Below are 6,747 nucleotides of genomic sequence, written 5' to 3' on the forward strand. Positions count from 1 at the left end.
AGAGAGGTAGAGAGAGGTGAAGGGATGAAAACGGGGCTGTAGGAGGGTGGGTCACATGACACACACATCTGTGCTCTGCCAGCCTTGGATAAGCCAGAACAGCCCCTCTCCAGAGCTGTCTGCTCAACTGCAGGGAGCCATCCTGGAACTTCCCTAAAACAAAGAGAAAAAAGGTCCTCTCTGCAGTTTTTCAAAACCAAAATGTCCTAAAGCTGAAAAGGTCACATTACTTCCTTCAGCCCCAAACCAATGGCCACATTAACCTCACTGCTCAGACCCTGGAGTTTAGGTACCATCAAACGCAGGAGGAAGAATGTCTGTGGTCCGTGTCCTCTGAGAAGACACCCATCCCTGGGCTGGGTTAATTTTTGAGTGTCCTCCTGCTACCAGGCGGGTACAGACAGTGCCCGTGCCAGCCACCCTGGCCCCAGCCATCACTGCCGGACCCAGGCCCAGCACCTGCTTCTGCGCTAAGCCTCAAAGAGCCAGGATTGCTGGGAGCCAGAAACAAAAGGAACTTTATTTTTTTATTTTTTATTGTTGGGGCTGGGCACACACCCCAGAGTGCAAACGGAGGTGGGAGGACTTGTTGGAGTCACAAGGATCAAGCTCAGTTTCTCAAGCTAGACCCACTGAGCCAGCCATCTTGCTGGCCTGAAAAAGGAACTTTTTCCTTAAATTTTAAATTCATGTTTGCCTTCAGATAAATAAACTCCTAGATTTCAGACAGAGTTTTTTTTGTTGTTTTGGTTTTTTTGTTTATTTGTCTTTTGTTGTTTTGTTGTTTTCGTTTTTTGTTTTGGGTTTTTTGGGGGTGTTTGTTTGTTTGTGTCTGAAGGCAGGACAAGGAGAACAGAGAGCCTGGACTACAGATCTGTTTAATTTACTTTAATTTTATTTCATAAACATTACTGGCTTTTTTTTTTTTCTTTTTGGTTCTTTTTTTCGGAGCTGGGGACCGAACCCAGGGCCTTGTGCTTCCTAGGTAAGCGCTCTACCACTGAGCTAAATCCCCAGCCCCCATTACTGCCTTTTCTAACCACCTGAGAGTTGGCCCTGCTTCTGCCCATGTGTAGTCAAGCCCCACAGTTCAGTTTGTAGTGAATGTGACCTGCACTGCCTCTGCTTCTGGGCCTCTCCACCTTTCTTCTCGTTCGTTCATTTGCTCATTCCTTTGTTTGTTTTCTTCCTGTTGGTCTACCTAGCAGACCAGGCCAGGCTCTAATTCATGACCCTCTCTTGTTAGTCAACCACCAGAAAGGCACCATACCAAGAAAAATATTTTAAATTCAAAGTAACTTGGCTCACATTGCGCATGCAAGAGGGAGGGAGGGAGGGAGGAAGGGAGGGAGGAAGGGAGGGAAGAGAGAGAGAGAGAGAGAGAGAGAGAGAGAAAGAGAAAGAGAGAGAGAGAGAGAGACAGAGAGAGAGAGAGAGGATATCCTGCTGGTGTCCTATTCTATTTCAGTCTTATACCTCTAAGACAGTGTTTCTCATTGAACCTGGAGCTCGATTGGCAGCCAACAATTTTCCTGCCCCCAACCCCCAAGTGTTGGGGTTATAAGTAGGTACCTGGCCACGACTGGTCTTACTGTTGTTGTTGTTTTATGTAGATGCTGGGAGGGATCCAAGCATAAACACGCATGAGCAACTTCCCAGTGGAGAAAATGAATACATACATTCCACCCAAACGCTGGGTGGGAGTGGATGTTGTTAACGACCTGGTGACCATTTGCCATCGGTAGAACCAGACCTCACCCAAATCCCCCCAGAGTGATTATCCCAGACTCTCCTTCAAATAGACCTTTTTCTTTAACTTTCAGTCAATAGAATCCATCCTTAGGGGAGATGTCATATGTACTTTATAGCCTGCTGACCTCTATGTCATCTTGGTCAGAGACCACATCAGATCCTAGGCCAGCAATTCTCAACCTGTGTGTATGAGTGTGTATGTGGTGGTGGGGAGGGGTCAAACAACCCTTTCATAGGAGTCACAAAACAGAGATCCTGCATATTAAATACTTACATTACTATTCATAACAGTAGCAAAATTACAGTTATGAAGTAGCAATGAAATAATTTAATGGTTGGAGTCACCATGACATGAGGAACTGTCTTAAAGGGTCGCAGCATTAGGAAAGTTGAGAATCACTGTCCTAGGTCTTTACAAAGATAAGGGTTTTTGTTGTCGTTTGGTTGGTTGGTTGGTTGGTTTTGTTGTTTTGTTTTGTTTTGTTTTGTTTTGTTTTGTTTTGTTTTGTTTTAAGACAGGGTTTCTCTGTTTAGCCCTGGCTTTCCTGGAACTCACTTTGTAGACCAGGCAGCCCTCAAACTACAAAGATCTGCCTGCCTCAGCCTCCCAGATGCTGGGATTAAAAGCCTACACCACCACCATCTACTCCTCGAAAAGGTATTTCTGACAGCCATGCCTTAAATTTTACTGGGCGCCTTAAATTGGAATGATTGTTGCCTGGGAGTTTTTTTTCCAATTGGGTTTGAATTACAATACACTACCTAATATCAGACCTAGAAGTTTGGTCCAGCCTGGAGGACCAAGAGGTTTTCATGCTCACCTCCTCCTGGTTCATTCTCCTGCCTGTCATGATGCTTGCAGGGACCCCTAAAGTGCAGGAATCACCCAGACCCATTGAGCCATCTTTCTGCCATTCCCCAACATGCATTTGTAAAAGAAGGGTTATGAGGGATGTTAGGGTTGCCAATTAAACATACCAGTAAGGGGTTGGGGATTTAGCTCAGTGGTAGAGCACTTGCCTAGCAAGCACAAGGCCCTGGGTTCGGTCCCCAGCTCCGGGGGGGAAAAAACATACCAGTAAAGTGTCAGCTGGAGACAATTTTAAAGAACGTACAAAGAGTCCCATGTTCTGCAGCCTGCTCAGTGGATCTACCAGGGTCAAGGAAGCAGAGAACCGGGCTGGAGAGAAGGCTGAGTGGTTAAGAGCACTGACTGCTCTTCCAGAGTTCAAATCCCAGCAACCACATGGTGCTCACAAACACCTGTAATGAGATCTGATGCCCTCTCCTGGTGTGTCTAAAGACAGCTACAGTGTACTTATGTATAATAAATAATAAACCTTTAAAAAGAAAAAGGAATGGGTTGGGGATTTAGCTCAGCGGTAGAGCACTTGCCTAGCAAGCGCAAGGCCCTGGGTTCGGTCCCCAGCTCCGAAAAAAAGAAAAAAAAAAAAAAAAAAAAAGGAAGCAAAGAACCAAGTTCCATATGTAGAAAGAGTCCTCGGTTGCTATGGTTACACTGCCTCTTGGTACTGTGGGCAGAAGGATCATGTGTCTTCCTAGAAACAGTGGGAAGATGGCTCCCATGGAACTTGTGGGCCAGCTGAGTTCAGTAGATTACAAGCCTGGGAGGAAGGTGCTAAGGACCTTGGGTCCCCCTCATCATCTCAAAGATGGCATCTGGAGGGTGTTTGTGGTCTCAGTCCTGCCCCAGATTCTCTTGTGACCTGGAGAAAAGCTGCCAAAAGGGAGTGGAACCAGCCCAGGGAAAAGAAGTTTGTAGTCAACAAAGATGAGAAGGAGTTGAAGATCTGAAGACCGCCTTGACATCAGACATGGAGATGCAGAGTTTAGAGTTTGCCCAGATGGTTTCCAGTCTTGCTTTGGGGATTACAGTTAAATGATTGGATGGATCTCAGGAGAGACCTTGAACTTTGGACTTTTAACATTGTTGAGACTATTATAGACTATGGGAATTTTGGAAGTTGGACTAAACGTATTTTGCATTATGCTATGATTATTAGGTATGGCTCCCATAGACTCATATGTTTGAACAAGCCTATGGAGGCCAGGGAGTGGTTTTGTATATGCTCAGTCCAGGGAATGGCACTATTAGAAGGTATGACCCTGTTGGAGTAGGTGTGGCCTTATTGGAGAAGCTGTGTTACTGTGGGTGTGGGCTTTAAGACCCTCATCCTAGCTGTCTGGAATCCAATCTTCTCCTAGCAGCCTTCAGATGAAGAGGTAGAACTCTCAGCTCCTCCTACATCGTGGCTATGGATGCTGTCATGCTCCCACCTTGATGATAATGGACTGAACTTTTGAACCTGTAAGCCAGCCCCAATTAAATGTTGTCCTTATAAGAGTTGCCTTCGTCATGGTGCCTGTTCACAGCAGTAAAACCCTAAGACAGGGTTTCTCTGTATAACTGCCCTGGCTGTCCTGGAACTCACTCTCTAGACCAAGCTGGCCTACAACTTACTAATATCCTCCTGCCTCTGCCTCCCAAGTTCTGGGATTAAAGGTGTATAGTAAACCACCATGACTGGCTCCATTTTAAAATTGTATTTATTTATTTATCGTGTGTATGTGTGTGTGTGTGTGTGTGTGTGTGTGTGTGTGTGTGTGTGTAGCTTCACATTTGTGCCACTGCATGTGTGTGGGGCTCAGAGGACAACTTGTAGGAGTTTGTTTCTCGATTAGTGGAACCAAACTAAGACAGAACCTCCTAAGACAGTTCCTGAAAGAAGTTGAATATTCCTTTCTCTACCTTCTTTTCCCAGCCTTCCTTAAAGCCAGGGCCTGGGGCGCATGACTTAGGACTGACAGTCAAACCTGAGGGCCCAGCTTTCAAAGATGGTGTCACCTCTGTCCCACTTTAGTCGCTTGTAGCTACCGAGGCAATGGGGTCTACACGAAGCCAGCTCTGCCACGAGATCTCTTCCAGATCTGATTCTCCTACTCTCCGACAGCCCTGGGGGCTGACAAATGTCCTCCACAAACTCATTTCTCCTCAGAGTTGTTGGAATTAGTTTCTGTAGCTTACAACCAAGATTCATACAAATTCAGGACGGAGACTACTTGGAGTGGTAAGAAGCCCTGTGGGAAATCTAAGGCTCGTCAGTAGCCAGAGGGCAGCGAAAATTCAGCTAGTATTAAGGGAAGAGACTCCAGCAGTCTATGGCATGCTGTGGTAAGACAGTTAATCCTGTGGTCCCTTAGAACAAAGAACTCAGAAAAAGCAAAGCTTTGCAGAACCTAATGGCTCCTGCCATGGAAATACAAGATCAGGCTGAAGTCGAGTCAGAATGGTTGTGCTAATGGCCATAGAGTAAAGGAATGCTCCCCTGGAGGGCCCCACCCATCTGTTGGCACCCTAGTTAGTAAAGCTCATCTATGTATGGTCTCCAGGAAGCATAGATCATTGCCCAAGCACCCCAGACAGCCTCTTCAGGTGCAAAGCGAGCACATTATTAAGTGGGTTGGGAACGTAGCTCAGTGGTAAAGTGCTTGCCTAGCATGTGCAAGGACCTGGGTTTATCTCCGGTACTGGGAAAAAAATTAAGACATTTACATTCATCGTCATGTTTACTCTTTAGGGTTTTTATTTATGCCTCTTTTGTAATATATGCATGTCTTAGTAGGGTTTTTATTCCTGCACATACATCATGACCAAGAAGCACGTTGGGGAGGAAAGGGTTTATTCAGCTTACACTTCCACATGGCTATTCATCACCAAAGGAAGTCAGGACTGGAACTCAAGCAGGTCAGGAAGCAGGAACTGATGCAGAGGCCATGGAGGGATGCTGCTTACTGGATTGCTTCCCCTGGCTTGCTCAGCTTGCTTTCTTTAGAACCCAAGACCACCAGCCCAGGGATGGCACCACCCACAATGGCTGGGTCCTCCTGCCTTGATCACTAGTTGAGAAAATGCGTTGCAGCTGGGTCTCATGGAGGCATTTCCTCAACTGAGGCTCCTTTCTCTGTGATAACCCCAGGTTGTGTCAAGCTGACACACAAAACCAGCCAGTACAATGCATCATACAAATACTGCAGTACATGGACAAAATTCATTAGCAAATATATAAGTACGTTTAGGTTTTTACAGCCAGATGCTTGCAACCAAACCTACAAAACCACCAGGCTTCTGACCCAGAAAGGGCCTTCTAGAACCACAGTTAGAATTGCAGCTTAAGCCAGAAAGTGTGCCAAGGTGTCTGCTTGCTTCCAAGGAAAACAAATCTTTGTCTTGAGAAGCCCAGATGGTTTGTTCTCCACTCTTCTGCTCTTAGACATGAACTGGCTACTCTGAATTTGGGCTATGCTTAGCTCCTGTTATCTCCCTCCCATCCTAGGAGAAGCAAAATACAGCCTTCCCAACTCCTTCGCTATGTAGTCCAGGCTGGCCCAGAATGCAGAATCCCCTTGCCCTAAATTCTTGAACACTGGGATCACAGGTATATGACACTAAACCCAGGCTACAAGCAGAAATCTATAATGAAGCACAAAACCTTTCTGATGCCTTAGCCAATGTATGTTTATTGAATACCCGTATACTTCCCTAGGACTGACGGCTATGTGGGATATATATCTCTACACCTCCTGAGACCCTAGCAGTGACTATGCTTCTGCTGGACTTCTGCCACCTCTGGCAGCCCAGCCTATTGAGCACAGAGATTGGGATGGGAGTGTCTGGCGTCCGAGGTTCCACTTCTTCCAGTCCCCGTGAGGAACTACCGTCTCCCACATGCCTGCCCACGGAGGACACACCTTGCAAAGTGGCATACATGTCACTTCCCCACCAATTCCCTGCAGAAAAGCTTGGGCCAGGTGACAAACTGGGCAGTGGGACAGATAAGGATAATGGGGAGGTGGACCAGACTATCCCAAAGGGATGGAGCGGAGCAAGAGTAGTAGGCGGGGCCTCGGGTCAGACAAGCAAGGGCATAGTTCCCAGCGGAGATTGTTTTGGTACCTGACTCTCGAACAGCTTAA

This window comes from Rattus norvegicus, chromosome 19 (assembly GCF_021556685.1).
Source record: "Rattus norvegicus strain SHRSP/BbbUtx chromosome 19, alternate assembly SHRSP_T2T, whole genome shotgun sequence".
Taxonomy (NCBI): Eukaryota; Metazoa; Chordata; class Mammalia; order Rodentia; family Muridae; genus Rattus; species Rattus norvegicus.